Source organism: Puma concolor, chromosome B4, assembly GCF_028749965.1.
Source record: "Puma concolor isolate L17-30 chromosome B4, mPumCon1.1.hap2, whole genome shotgun sequence".
Lineage (NCBI taxonomy): Eukaryota > Metazoa > Chordata > Mammalia > Carnivora > Felidae > Puma > Puma concolor.
The window spans coordinates 73,052,896-73,069,027 of record NC_141673.1 but is presented as its reverse complement, the minus strand read 5'-3'; positions in this window follow the sequence as shown (position 1 = coordinate 73,069,027).

Genomic DNA, 16,132 nt, shown 5'->3' with positions numbered 1-16,132 from the left:
TGCATGGGATCCTGTACACAGATGAATAGTAATACTACTCTCTGTTGAGGTGGATGAAGGGATAGGGAGACCCTGTCTTAGATCAAGAGATTGACTGTGGGATCCCAGAGACCCCAGGCGGTTCTGATTAGCCCTGATTTCTAACAAGGAAGCAAACATAATAATAAAAGCTATGTATTAAAGTTTTCTATATAGTTATTTGACGGTCGAAGCTAATACCTGAAGTAAGACCGGAATGTGAGGGAAACAGTGTAACTGAGGAAGAAATGAGCTTCAAATCTTCTCTGGCAAAATTCAACATGAAGGATAACGATAATAAATTGCAACTGTAAAACCAATCACATTTTAAAAGCTTGATTTTTTGCTTTTTTTTTTTTTTTAGCTGGTTAGTGTTTTGTTTTTGCAAAGCAGAGATACCTTTCCTGATTTTATTCATTATAAAAGTTATATGTTACCACTGTATTAGTTTCTATAGCACCAAAATAAAATACCACAGACTGGGTGACTTTCACAAAAGAAATTTATTTCTTCATAATTCTAGAGGCTACATTCTGAAATTGAGGTGTCAGCAGGCTTGGCTTCTCCTGAGACCTCTCTCATTGGCTTGTAGATAGCCACTTTCTCTCTGTCCCCACTTGGTCTTCTCTTTGTGTGAGTCTGTGTCCTAATTCTTACAAAGACAGAGTCCTATTAGATTAGGACCTACCCTAATGACCTCCTTTTATCTTAATTATCTCTTTGAAGACCCTATCTCCAAATAGTCACATTCTGAAGTACTGAGGAGTTAAGACTTCAACATGAATTTGCAGGGGGAACTAAAACAATTAAGCCCATAATACTAGCATAAAGAGGTCAGCAAAGTTTTTTTTAAGTTTTTATTTTAATGTTTATTTATTTTTGAGAGAGAAAGAGTGCAGGCTCACAAACTGTGAGATCATGACCTGAGCCAAAGTCGGACACTCAACCAACTGAGCCACCCAGATTCCCCCAAAGATTTTTTAAATTAACATTTCCAGTGTATTCTTGTAACATTACTAGTACAGATTCATAGTCCTCATCTGAAAGTTTTAAGGCTGGATATCTTTCATTAGAAAGACATTTTGGGATTTTCAAAAGGCATTATATGGTACAAACACTGCATAATTACATAACCCTCCAAGTGGGCTCACAAGTAGTATCCCATAATCAAATGCATTAATATTTCTTCAAAATATATAAATATTCATGCCGTGTGGGAAAATAAAGTCCATAAATCACCTCACCTCAGTACTACTTAGGCTTTACTGCTAAATGATTATAGGTCAGGTAAAATATGAAAATGTTTTCAATTTTCAGTGCTTTTTAGATTATGGATTATGAAAAAGCATTGTGCATCTGTAAGAACTTGAGAACAAATTAAGATTGAAAAGATTAAAATTAAAAAGTTGAAGTCCACACTTTTTTTCTTTTCTTTTTCCCCCCTTTTTGATAAATGTATTCTTTAACCCTGTCCCCTATATCCCCCCATCCCTCCTCACTCATGTCTCCTCCAGTAATCATCAGTTTGCTCTCTACAGTTCAGAGTTTGTTTTTTGGTTTCTCTCTCTTTTTTTTTTCTTTGCTCATTTGTTTTGTTTCTTAAATTCCACATATGACTGAAATCATATGGTATTTGTCTTTCTCTGACTGGCTTATTTCACTTAGCATTATATGCTCTAGCTCCATTCATGCTGTTACAAATGGCAAGATTTCATTCTTTTTATGGCTGAATAATATTCCATTGTGTGTGTGTGTGTGTGTGTGTGTGTGTGTATGTGTATCACCTCTTTTTTATCCATTCATCTGTCGATGGACACTTGGGCAGCTTCCATAGTTTGGCTGCAATACACATAGGGGGGCATATATCCCTTTGAATTAGTGTTTTTTGTATTTTGGGAGTAAAGACTCAGTAGTGTGATTTGTGGATTATAGGGTAGTTCTATTTTTAACTTTTTGAGGAACCTTCGTATTGTTTTCCATGGTGGCTGCACCAGTTTACATTCCCACCAAAAGTGCATGAGGGTTCCTTTTTCTCCACATCCTCGCCAACACTTGTTGTCTGTGTTTTTTATTTTAACCACTCTGACATATATGGGATGATATCGCATTGTAGTTTTGATTTGCATTTCCCTAATGATAAGAGATGTTAGGCATCTTTTCATGTGTCTGTTGGCCATCTGAATGTCTTCTTTGGGGAAATGTCTGTTCATACTCAGTTTTAAATTGTATTACTTATTTTTTGGTGTTGAGTTGTATCAGTTCTTTATGTATTTGGATACTGACCCTTTTTGTATAGGTGATTTGCAAATATCTTCTGCCATTCAGTAGGTTGCTTTTTAATTTTTTTGGTTGTTTACTATGCAGAAAGTTTTTATTTTGATGTGGTTTATTTTTGCTCAATAGCTTATTTTTGCTTTAATTTCCCTTTCCTCTGGGATCCTATTTAGAAAAATGTTGCTATGGTTGATGTTACACAGATTACTGCCTATGCTCTCTATAAAGATTTTTATGGTTGCAGACCCACACTTAGTTTCTAAATCCATTTTGAGTTGTGTATGGTGAAAGGAAACTCCAGTTTCATTCTTTTGCGTGTGGCTGTCTAGTGTTCCCGATACCATTTGTTGAAAAGACTGTCTTTTTCCTATTGTATAATGATTCCTACTTTGTCAAAGATTAATTGACCATATAATTGGGTTTATTTCTGGGTTTTCTGATCTGTTGATCTGTGTGTGTCTATTTTTATGCCAGTACCATACTGTTTTAGTTACTACTGCTTTATAATGTAACTTTAAATCTGTAATTGTGATGCCTCCAATTTTGTTTTTCTTCTTTGAGATTGCTTTAGCTATTTGAGGTCGCTTGTGTTTCCATGTAAATTTTAGGATTGTTTGTTCTACTTCTATGAAAAATGTTGTTGGTATTTTGATAGGGATTGCATTAAACCTGTAGCATCTGTAGATTGCTTTGGGTAGTATAGACATTTAACAATTTAACAGTATAGATGCATTTATTTATTCTTCTAACCCATGAACATGGATTGTCTTTCCATTTCCTTTCATCATCTTGAATTTCCTTCATCAGTGTTTTATAGCTTTCAGAAAACATCCACACTTTTTAACACAGCAGTTCCACATTGGGGAATATATCCTAAAGATACACCCTGAAATGCATAAAAAGCTTTTACATGAAAACAGTCATTGCAGTTATTTTAACAAATATTGAAAATAACCTGAATGCCTATAAGAAGAGGAATAGTTACATAAATTATGATCTTACCAAAGAATTGAATTTTAAGCAGTCATTAGAAACTATCTTGAGGATGTGAATAGACATTTTTCCAAAGAATACATGCAGCTAGCCAAAAGATACATAAAAAGATGCTCAACATTACTAATCATCATGGACATGCAGATCAGAACCACAGTGAGCTATCACCCACACCTGTTAGAATAGCTATTATCAAAAAGACAAGAGCGATCCCTATCAACATAACACCAGCATTCCTCACAGAACTAGAACAAACAATCCTAAAATTTGTACGGAACCAGAAAAGACCCCAAATAGCCAAAGCAATCTTGAAAAAGAACCAAAGCTGGAGGCATCACAATCCCAGACTTCAACCTATATTACAAAGCTGTAATCATTGACAGTATGGTACTGGCACAAAAACAGATACACTCAGATCAATGTAACAGAATAGAGAACCCAGAAATGGACCCACAAATGTGTGGCCAACTATTCTTTGACAAAGCAGGAAAGAATATACAATGGAATGAAGACAGTCTCTTCAGCAAATGGTGCTGGGAAAACTGGACAGCAACATGCAGAAAAATGAACCTGGGCCACTTTCTTACACCAAACACAAAAGTAAACTCAAAATGGATGAAAGACCTAAACATAAGACAGGAAGCCATCAAAATCCTCGAGGAGGAAGCAGGCAAAAACCTGTTTGAGTTTGGCTGCAGCAACTTCTTATTCAACATGTCTCCAGAGGCAAGGGAAGCAAAAGCAAAAATGAACTATTGGGACCTCATCAAAATAAAAAGCTTCTGCACAGCGAAGGAAACAATCAGCAAAACTCAAAGGCAACCAACAGAATGGGAGAAGATACTTGCAAATGACCTATCAGATAAAGGGTTAGTATCCAAAATCTATAGAGAACTTAAACTCAACACCCAGAAAACAAATAATCCAGTGAAGAAATGGGCAAAAGACATGAAAGACACTTCTCCAAAGAAGACATCCAGATGGCCAACCGACACATGAGAAAATGCTCAACGTCACTCATCATCAGGGAAATACAAATCAAAACCGCCATGAGATACCACCTCACACCTGTCAGAATGGCTAACATTAACAATGCAGGCAACAACAGATGTTGGCAAGGATGCAGAGAAAGAGGATCTGTTTTGTACTGCTGGTGGGAATGCAAACTGGTGCAGCCACTCTGGAAAACAGTATGGAGGTTCCTCAAAAAATTAAAAATAGTATTACCCTACAACCCAGCAATTATAATACTAGGTATTTATCCAAGGGATACAGGTATGCTGTTTCAAAGGGACACATGCACCCCAGTGTTTATAGCAGCACTGTCAACAATAGCCAAAGTATGGAAAGAGCCCAAATGTCCATCGATGGATGAATGGATAAAGAAGATATGGTATATATATACAATGAGGCATTACTCAGTGAAAAAAAAGAATGAAATTTTGCCATTTGCAACTATGTTGGTGGAACTGGAGGGTATTATGCTAAACGAAATTAGAGAAAGACAAGTATCATATGGCTTCACTCGTGGAATATAAAATACAAAACAGATGAACGTAAGAGAAGGGAAGCAAAAATAATATAAAAACAGGAAAGAGGACAAAACATAAGAGACTCTTAAATATAGAGAACAAAGGGTTGCTGGAGGGGTTGTGGTGGGGAGGAATGGGCTAAATGCGTAAGGGGCATTAAGGAATCTACTCCTAAAATCATTGTTGCACTATATGCTAACGAACTTGGATGTAAATTAAAAAATAAATTAATTTAAAAAAAGGCAAGAAGTAAATCCTGGTGAGAATATGTAGAAAAGGGAACCCTGTGTACTGACAGTGGGAATGTAAATTGGTGCAGCCACTATGGAAAACCGTATCAAGGTTCTTCAAAAAATTAAAAATAGGTGTCACCTGGGTGGCTCAGTCAGTTAAGCGTCTGACCTCAGCTCAGGTCATGATCTCACTGTTGGTGGGTTCGAACCGCGCTGCGCTGACAGCTCAGGGCCTGGAACCTGCTTTGGGTTCTGTGGCTCCCTCTCTCTCTCTGTCTCTCACTCACACTCTGTCTCTCTGTCTCTTGAAAATAAATAAATGTGAAAAAAATTTACATTAAAAATAGAACTACCACATAATCCAGCAATTCCTGGATATTTATCTGAAAAGAATGAAAATTCTAACTCATAAAGACATTTGCACCCCCATGTTCATTGCAGCATTATTTACGATAGCCAAGATGTTAGCAACAACCTAAATATCCACTGACATATGAATGGATAAAGAAGATGGGATACACACACACACACACACACACACACACACACACACACATATGCATACATACACATATACACACACAAAGGAATATTTCATACAAGCACACACCAAGTGACCAAATAACTGCCACACTGACTGCTCTGACAACTCAGTATCCACACAAATGCTCCTACAAATGTTTGAGCATCTATACAATAACAAGATAGCTCTCTGCCCCCTAGATGCAACTATTCTGTGTACAAAGACATTCTCACCCTTCCCTAAGAATGAGGAGACACAGTACCCCAACAGTCATGGTGCTCATTTCTGGGCATCAATACCATCATCTATATCTATGCTATTTTAGTTACTCTTTAAATTTAGTCACAGCCTTACCTGAATTTCTGTTACTTAAACACTAAATTTTAAAGTTAATCTCCAACAAAACTTGTATTAAGTAATATAAGGTGAAAGAGAAAGAAGAAAATAGTTCATATTTACAAATATATATTCACACATGCAAGCACACGTAGCAAGCAGTAAACAATGTGTATATAGTTGCTACAATCCTCATTTCTGTAACTGGGCATGGCGCCATAGTATTCACAACTTTTATCCATTAACCATTCTACATTCTATGTTTCCTTTTTCCGTAGGCACTTAGCCAATCTAAATTCTTTACCTGGTGAGGTGACCCAAACCTTCATTCCTGAATGCTCAGTGATACTGCCTTGGTTTGGTTGCTGAAATTTCCAGTAACTTTATTACTGGACATTGAAGTACTAAGAGGTGATCTCAGGAGTATCCTGGGTTGAGTACTATGTTTCAACAGTTGATCAGTTAATCAACCCAGTTTTTCCTTTGTAATCATAATCAATCTTCTCATCCAATAAAGCAACTCTCTTACTTATTTCATGGTTCAGTAGCATGAGGAACATTAAATGTCCAAGTGGAAGTTTCATCTTCTAATTCAATAGAAGAACCATTATTGTGGCCCTCGTGGAAGCATTGCTGCCCTGGGCGTCAAGAGCTCTAGATCAGCAGAGTTTGATGTTGCAGGGATGGAAAGCAAAAGTTCTGCAAGCACTTTTTTAGGTATCATAGTGAACAAAGCCACTCCTAACTCCATCTCTTGATTCCTGTATTCTGGCTATGGAAAAGACAGTATCACATATCATTCTCTGATTTAAAGCGTTTACTTACCTTGTAAGATAGCACATTTTTCAAGGTATGGTCTCTAAACCGTCTGAATCTTGAGTAAGCCTTTCCACTGTTCTATTAGGTCAGATGCTTCAGTGACCAGTGAATTTCATGAGCATGAGTCCATTACTGCACTTTGTTTGCTGTGAAGTAAATTCCTTAACAGAACCAATGTTGTACAGAATATAATGAAAATGGATAAGGCATTTTATGAGTCCACTTATAATGGTGCAAGAAAAAGCATTATAGACAGAGAAAGCAAGTCCATATCCAAAATAACGTGTCTATCCCAATGAAAACATCTATGTCTCTTTCCATGGGGGAAGTGGTCCAATATGATCAACCTACCACCAGGTGGCTGGCTTGTTCCTTCAAGGAAGAATGCCAGTGTTGGTCTGTGCTATTAGCTAGTTAGGCACTTAGCAATAGCCGTGTAGCAGGCTACAAAATTATCCTTGGTGAGAGAATGATATTACTGAGACCATGTTGAGCCTCCATTCCAGACAACATGGCCATTTTGAACATGGGTCCATTAAGAAAACACTAGGGTAGCTGGTTGGTGGGCATCAAGAGACATCATTTTGTCCACCTGATTATTAAAAACCTCCCCTTCAGATGATGCCATTTAGTGAGTATTTTCATAGAACACAGAGATCCTCACACTCTAGCCCATTCTGAGAAGGCCATCCACATATCTCTTTCCCCAGACCATCTTGTATCAATCTTCCAATCTTGTCCCTTCCAAGTCCCTGACCATTGAACCCATGAATCACTGCAAATCCATACTTTGGATCAAGTTTCAGCCCAGACGAGGTAGATAAACAGATGTATTGCTCTAAATTATACTTGTTAAGAGAATTATCCTCTACTGATGCCCCTTCAGGGCCACCTCTCATTGAGATTATAATGATACAACCATCCACCTCTTGTTGGTACCAATATATAATGCAGAACCATTTGTAAACCAGTCCTGGATTTTTCATCCTCCATCAAACAGTTATAAGAAATTTCTTATAAGGCCATAGATGTGGATTGAAAGAGAGGAAAGGTCACTGTTGAAGGAAACATCATGAAATTACTTGTGTCTTCCAATTATGCTCTAATCCAGTATCTTATATACCATTTCTACCTGATGATAGATTGCTGCCATGCACACTCAACCTTATGACCTGGTGGTCCAGATTGCACTCATTTCATAAAAGGAAGCTCAGTTAATATTGTCCCTTGACATTCCATGGTTAGGCATTCAGTATCTGTCCAAGGCTTAAATATCAAGGCAGGAATTGTTTCTCAAAAGGAGAGTAATTATCTGTAGAAGAGGGCGTGGATTTGCTCCCAAGACCTAGGGGTCTGCACTGTGATCTCCATTCTGTGTAAAGAATATCTGTGTACTATACAATAGAGTTAATATAGGTATAATTGAGTATTAAATATTCTCACAGATAATTTCATTTTCTTATCAAATATCTTTTGTTAAAAATATGTTCTCTGATCTGCTGGCCTTCCTCAATATTCTATTTTGGCTTTTATTATTTTCATTGTTTATGTTCATTTTTCCATCACTTTCCCCTGTTTTTTTCCTTATCTTTTCCTTCTTTTGTTTTCTACAGATATTGCTCTTTGAATTAATCTTTTCCAAGTTTTCCTCTTTGAGTTTTTTTTTCAAAAAATTTTTAAAGATTTTTTTTTTATTTTTAAGCAATCTCTATGCCATTGTGGAGCTCAAACCTACGACCCCGAGATCAAGAGTCACACTCTCTACTCACTGAGCCAGCCAGCTGCCCCTCCTCTTTGGGTTTTCTATCTGACACACTTATTTTCTTCTCCTTAGGTTTTCTGTACTTCTTTTTCATATCACTTTTATCTCTGTATTTTCTTTTAATTCCATTTTATTTCTACTAGTTTCTTATCTGTGCCATTTTAAGTTTTTAACACATACCCTAGGGATAAGATTGTTATATTTAACCTTATAGAGCTTATTGGATTTCTGTGGAAAAACTTGCACAACATATGAGAATATTCAATATAGTATGGTTGGATTATCAAAATTATAAAGTCAAAATTATAAGATTGATACTCCTGGAAATCAGAGTCCCAAAATGAAAAACTCTGTGCTCTTTACAGTCATTTTGCATCACTAGCTCTATTGAGTGCCCTTACAAATCTGTATCTTTAGATATTAGGGGAATACAAGAAAGCAACTCTATATTCATATTCTATAGCCAAGTAAGTAAAGGGTATTATATTTATTGTAAAAAGGTACATGTTAATAAACTCCACAGTTATAAAGATTTCATGCTCAATCATATGTTAATTTTATAAGCTTGCAGTACAAAATATAAATACTGTAGCTACACTTAGAACCTCTAATAAAGTCAAGTATATTTTAAACATTTTTATATTAATACGTTTGACCCAGAAAAACCTACTACAACGTATTTGAAAAATTTCTAAGTACCCAAAGTCTTTCTGCCAACAGCATAAACACAGCTGCAATGTCAAATTTCTCAGTGGTGAAAATACTATTTTCCTGCGATACAATCTTGGAGACAGATGTTTAAGGAGAAATTTCCAATCTGTTATCATATATATCTTCATAAAAAACTGATTGAACTAACATCACTTTTTGTAGTAATATAAATAAATCTCTAGGAATTCCTACAGGGATTTCTTGCAGTAAACACATTGCGATTTAAATAATACATTTCATTAGTATGTTCTACAAGCATGCACATTTTATATCAGTAGTATACTTAAGTAACTCTTAAGGAACATATTTTACATGTTATATACTACTTGAAATTTCTCAGATTAAATATATATTTGAGTTTTAATATGAATAAATTTTGGCAACAAGCATAAAAAAATTATTTGCTTAACCAACGGTTAAGTGCATTATCTATAACCAGAATGCCTGGATTCAAATTCTGGCTCTGAAACTTACTAGCTGTGTAATCTTGGCCAAATTACTTAACCTGTGCCTCAGTTTTCACATCTATGAAATGAGGCTAGTAATGATATATGTACTTATGGCATTATTATGAAGCCAAACAATATATGTAAAGCCCTTAGAAACGATGCATAGCACTTATAAGTATTATCAAAGACCTAACTGTTTTTCTGAGTTTGCTCAACACAATGTCGAGAGCCAGACTCATAGTTTCTAATATCAATTTTATAGCTTATTACCTCCATTAACCATGGACAAGTTATTTCACCTTCTCATACTTCAGTTTCCTCACCTATAGAATGAGAAATAATAATACTTGCCTCATAGAATTATTGTGGGTTGATACACATAAGGTACTGGGGCTGGTTTCAGTAAGGTCTTTACAAATATATGCTTTTACCAGCAGCCCTTGCTTACCCTGAATGCCAGTGAAGCTGGAAAGCCCTAACAGCTTAGTGGAATTTTTAGGTAGCCCATCCTCCTCTAACCCACTGAATACTCATATGGGGGGTTGTCAGGCCAACAACCAGGATGCCTCCTGTCCAAGATTTTCCATGCCTTCAAGGCAACTAGTCTTTTATAGCTAATAGTTTATATTGTAGATTCAAACAACAAGGAGAGAGGAATAGAATCAGCTGAAGGCTGTAACATATTTTGAATTGGCTCTGGTTCTCCCACTCTGGAACTATTTTTTACCTAAGTACTTTTTGTGTCTAAATATTTATCAAATTACCACTCAGCTTCTCTGGTTCTCAATGTTCTCACTTGCACAATCAAAGGATTGTACTCAGAAATCTCTCATGTCCCTTCCCCATGTAAAATTCTGAAACTGTAGCATTCTACCCACATGATTGATGGCATTTGGGTGTGGTGTGGTCTGAGGGAATCTTCGTTGCTATTTCAATCAAGTCCATAGTTCAAATACCATTCACTGTTGGTGGCAGCTGCCTAAACTGCGGGTCTCTACAAATCCTGTAATTTCTTGTTATTATGGAGAAAAAAAGACAAAAATAAATTGGAATGTTTATAACAATATATATTTTTCTTACTAAACCACTCTACAACTCCTGAACTACTTTGAAATAACAGAATTTTATAGGTTTGAAAATTTCCCAAATCCTTACAAATCCATGAGTAAATTTTTAGCTTTAAATGAAGAAATAAAGATTTGTAAAAGTTCTTCACACAGTTAGTACATCTTACAAATGCAAGATATGATCATGTGTAAAATCAGTCTAGTTGTAACTTCTTTTAACAGAAGAACTTTATAACAAGTCATAGAGATGGAACCCTCTGATTATTTAGCAAGCATATAGAAGTCCTTGATTCCAAACCAACATCAAAGCATTTCTACATGATAAGATGTCCAAGAAAGATTTCACGTATATGAAGTCATACCAGTTGCTAGGAGGATAGGCAGCTTTACTTTGATGGTTTTGAGTTTCCACATTTGCTTTCAGCTCCTCTGCCAGAGGCGCATTCTTTTTTACTCCCCTCCTGCCTCCAGATCAATTTCTATGATATTTTTAATAGCAAGGCATTTTTTTCCCACTGCCTTTTTATTTTTATCAGATAGTGGAATGACTAATCTGTTGGAAAAATTTCTTCATCCATTAGTATGGTTCTTGGTATAACAGGTAGTGGTTAATTCTATAGTATTCTTTAAAATATGGTTTGGGTTTATCTTTGTAGTAATATAGTGATCCATTTACCAACGCATATTTGAAGGATGAGTTTTGGTGCAAAGTAGCGCAAAACCTCATTATCATGCCTGGCATGTTTACCACATTAGGACATCTCTCCGTATGCTCTGTGGCATCCATCTGGATATGTTCTTTTAATATGTTTCTTGATCATATATTCATTGTTTCACTGATCACCTCAATGGATCTCCAGGAGTATTATTAACTAGACTTTTCATGATCGTATATGTAATTTTTTTTAAATTTTATATATCAATTTAATGCAGTTAAACTCATTCTTCTATGTTTTGATTAATGCATAGAGTCACATAACTACCCCAACAGTCAAGGTGTAGAACAGTCCAGGTGGCTCAGTTGGTTAAGCTTCCCACTTCGGCTCAAGTCATGATCTCTCAGTCCATGAGTTCCAGTCCTGCATCAGGCTCTGTGCTGACAGCTCAGAGCCTGGAGCCTGCTTCAGATTTTGTGTCTCCCTCTCTCTCTGCCCCTTTCCCATTCACACTCTATCTCTCTCTCAAAAATAAATAAATATTAAAAAAAAATAAGGGGCACCTGGATGACTCAGTCAGTTAAGCATCCAACTTCGGATCAGGTCATGATCTCACGGTTCATGAGTTCGAGCCCTGCTTCAGGCTCTGTGCTGACAACTCAGAGCCTGGAGCCTGCTTCAGATTCTGTATCTCCCTCTCTCTCTGCCCTTCCCCTGCTCATGCTCTGTCTATCTCTCTCAAAAATAAATAAAAACATTAAAAAATTAAAATAAAAAGATGTAGAACTGTTCCATAACCCCAAAACTTGGCTCATGCAGCCCCTTTGCAGTCAACACTGCAACCTCTAACCTCTGGCAACTATTGATCTGTTCTCTACCCATAGGGTTACCTTTCGCAAAATATCATATAAATGGAATCATTTATGGATGGATGGATGTAGGCTTTTGAGTCTGTCTTCTTTCACTTAGGATAATGTGTTTGAGAGTCATAAGTGCTGTTATCAATGAGGTACATTTGTTCCTGAATAGAATTCCATATATATATATATGTATATAGAATAAAACTCCATATATATATGTGTGTGTATATAATATTTCAGTTTGATTATCCATTCCCCAGTGTAAGCACTTAATAGTTATTTCCAAGTTTCGATGATAATGGATAGAACTGCTGTCAATATTTGCATGCAGGGTTTTATGTGAATGTAAGTGTTAATTTCTCTTGGGTAAATACTTAGGACTCAGATTGTTGAGTCAATAGTATTTTGTTTAAATTTGTAAGAAACTGGGCACCTAGGAGGCTCAGTTGTTTAAGCATCTGACTCTTGATTTCAGCTCAGGTCATGAGGTCATAATCTCACAGTTCATGGAATTCATAGACAGTGCAGAGCCTGTTTGGGATTCTCTCTCTAACTCTCTCTACCCCTCCCCCATTCACAATCACACTGTCTCAAAATAAATTTAAAAACATTGAAAACCATTTGGAAGAAACTGGGATGCCTGGGTGGCTCAGTAGGTTAAGTGTCTGACCCTTGGTTTTTGGCTCAGGTCACGATCTCACAGTTTGTGGGTTTGAGCCCCAGTCAGGCTCTGCACTGGCAGTAAGGAGCCTGCTTGGGATTCTTTCTCTCCCTCTTTCTGCCCCTACCCGACTTGTGCTGTCTCTGTGTGTCTCAAATAATAATAATAATAATAATAATAATAATAATAATAATAATAATAATATTGTAAGAAACTGACAAACTTCTTTCTAAAGTTGCTGTCTCATTTTGCATTTCCACCAGGTGTATATGAGAGTCTAGGTGCTCCAAATACTCATCAGCATTAAGTAATGTTGGTCTTTTTATTTTAACTTTATTTATTTATTTTGAAAGAGAGAGAGAGCAAGCACATGCAGGGGAGAGGCAGAGAGAGAGAGAATCCCAAGCAGGCTCCGCAATGTCAGCTCAGAGCTAGATGTGGGGCTTGAACTCACAAACTGTGAGATCATGACCTGAGCCAAAATCCAGAGTTGGATGCTTAACCAACTGAGCCACCAAGTGCCTTGTCAGTCTTTTTTTAGTATAGCCATCCTTGTGTGTATATAGCAGCATCTCTTTGTGGTTTCAATTTGCATTTCCTTTATGACAGTTTTTTCATGAGCTTATTAACCCATTTGTAAATCTTTTTTTTTTTTTTAATTTCAAAAATGTGTTTTATTTGAGAGAGAGAGAGATTGGAGGGGCCGAGGGACAAAGAGAGATCCTAAGCAGTCTCCACACCCAGCACGGAGCTGGACTCAGGACTCAGTCTCACAACTGTAAGATCATGACCTGAGCTGAAATCAAGAGGTGGTCACTTAAATGACTAAGCCACCCAGGTGCCCAAAAAATGCATTTTTAATTTCAGTATAATTAATATATAACATTATGTTAGTTACAGGTGAACAACATAATGATTCGGTATTTGTATACAGTGCAAAATGATCACCACGGTCTAGTTACCATCCATTACCGTAAAAAATTACACTTATTTTTTTATGATGAGAACTTTTAAGATTTACTCTTACAACTTCCACATATGCAATACAATATTGTTGACTATAGTCACCACGCTGTACGATGCATCCCCATGACTTACTTATTTTATAACTAGAAGTTTGTACCTCTTGACTGTGTATCTTCTTTGCTGAAGTCTGTTAAAAACTTTTGCTCATTTAAAAAAATTTGGTTGGGGCACCTGGGTGGCTCAGTGCATTCAGCATCCAACTTCAGCTCAGGTCATGATCTCACGGTTTATGAGTTCGAGCCCCACGCTGAGCTCTGTGCTGACAGTTCAGAGCCTGGAGCCTGCTTCAGATTCTGTGTCCTTCTCTCTGCCTCTCCCCGGCTCACACTGTCTCTCTCTCTCTCTCTCTCAAAAATAAATAAACATTAAAAAACTAAAAAATAAATAATTAAAAATAAAAAATTTGGTTGTTTTCTTATTACTAAGGTTTTAAAAATTGTAGTAAACATGTCATATAATATTTAACTTTTAACCATTTATAAGTATGCAATTCATTGGTATTAAATACATGTACAATGCTGTGTAATCATCATTACTACCTACACCCAAACCTTCATCATTCCCATCAAAAACTCTACCAATTAGATACTAACACTCTCTTTCCCCTTCCTCCCCTAATTTGTAGTAACTTCTATGCTACTTTCTATCTCTGTTAATTATTCTTTTGTAGGTGCCTCATGTAAATGGAATCATACAATATTTGTCTTTTTATATGAGCCTTTTTCCATAAGTGTAATTTATTTGTTATAAATATAAATAATTATAAGCATAATTTGTAATGTTTGAAAGTCCATTCATGTTGTACCATAGATCAAAACTCTCATTCCTTTTTATGGCTGAATATTCCATTGTATCTAATTATTGAATTCTATTTGTGTTCTGTTTACAATTTCTTTATCACATATAATTTACAAATATTTTCTCCTGGTTTGTTGTTTCTTATTTCATTTTCTTTGAGGTTTTTCAATAAGGAAACAAAATTAATTTGATAAAGTCCAATGTATCAATTTTTCTTTTAAGGACTATGATTTTGAGGTCATATCTCATTGCCTCAGTGTCTCAAAGATTTCCTCCTATGCATTCTTTTAATATTTTGAAGTTTTATATTTAAGTCTGTGATCCATTTTGAGCAAATTGTTAGATAAAGCGTCAGGTATTAATTAAGTTTATGTTTTGCATGACCCAGTGGTTCCAGCATAATTTTTTGAAAAGACTAACCTTTCTCCATTGAATTGCTTTTGATTTTTTTTTTTAATGTTTATTTATTTTTGAGACAGAGAGAGACAGAGTATGAACGGGGGAGGGTCAGAGAGAGAGAGGGAGACACAGAATCGGAAGCAGGCTCCAGGCTCTGAGCCATCAACCCAGAGCCCGACACGGGGCTCGAACTCATGGACCGCGAGATCGTGACCTGAGCTGAAGTTGGACGCTTAACCAACGGAGCCACCCAGGCGCCCCGTTTTGCTTTTGTATCATTGTCAAAAATCAATTGACCATATTTTTGAGGGTTTAATTCTCGACTGTGGATCATGTTCTGTTGATCTATATGTCTATACTTTTGCCAATACCACATTGTCATGATTATTGTAGATTTATGGTGTCTTTTTTTTTTAAGTTTTATTTATTTATTTTGAGAGATAAAGAGAGAGAGAGAGAGTGCACATACAAGCAGGGGAGGGTCAGAGACCAAGAGAGATGGAATCCCAAGCAGGCTCTGCCATTCATGCAGAGCCCTATGTGGGGCTTGAACTCACAAACTGTGAGATCTTGGCCCAAGCCAAGATCAAGAATCAGATGCTTAAGCAACTGAGCCACCTGGTGTCCCTGTTGTAAGTCTTGATATCAGATATTGTGAATCTTCCAGCTTCTTTTTCAAAATTGTTTTGGCTATCCTAGTTCCTCTGCCTTTACATATAAATTCTAGAGTCAGTTTGTTGGTATCTACAAGAAATTCTGCTGGGATTATGATTGGAATTGGAGTGAATCTATTGATCAACTTGGTAAAAATTGACATCTTAACATTTGTGATTATTTTTGGATGCAACTATCTGCTTCTAAATTTCTGTAACAAATCCTTTACTTCTACTAAATATAACATGACATTGTCTTATCTTGGCTAACCTAATACAGATATTTAAAATGAAGTTCTTTCTGTATCAGTTGAGTTGTTTCCAGGTGATTTTAAGTCATGATATATTATTCTTTGATACGA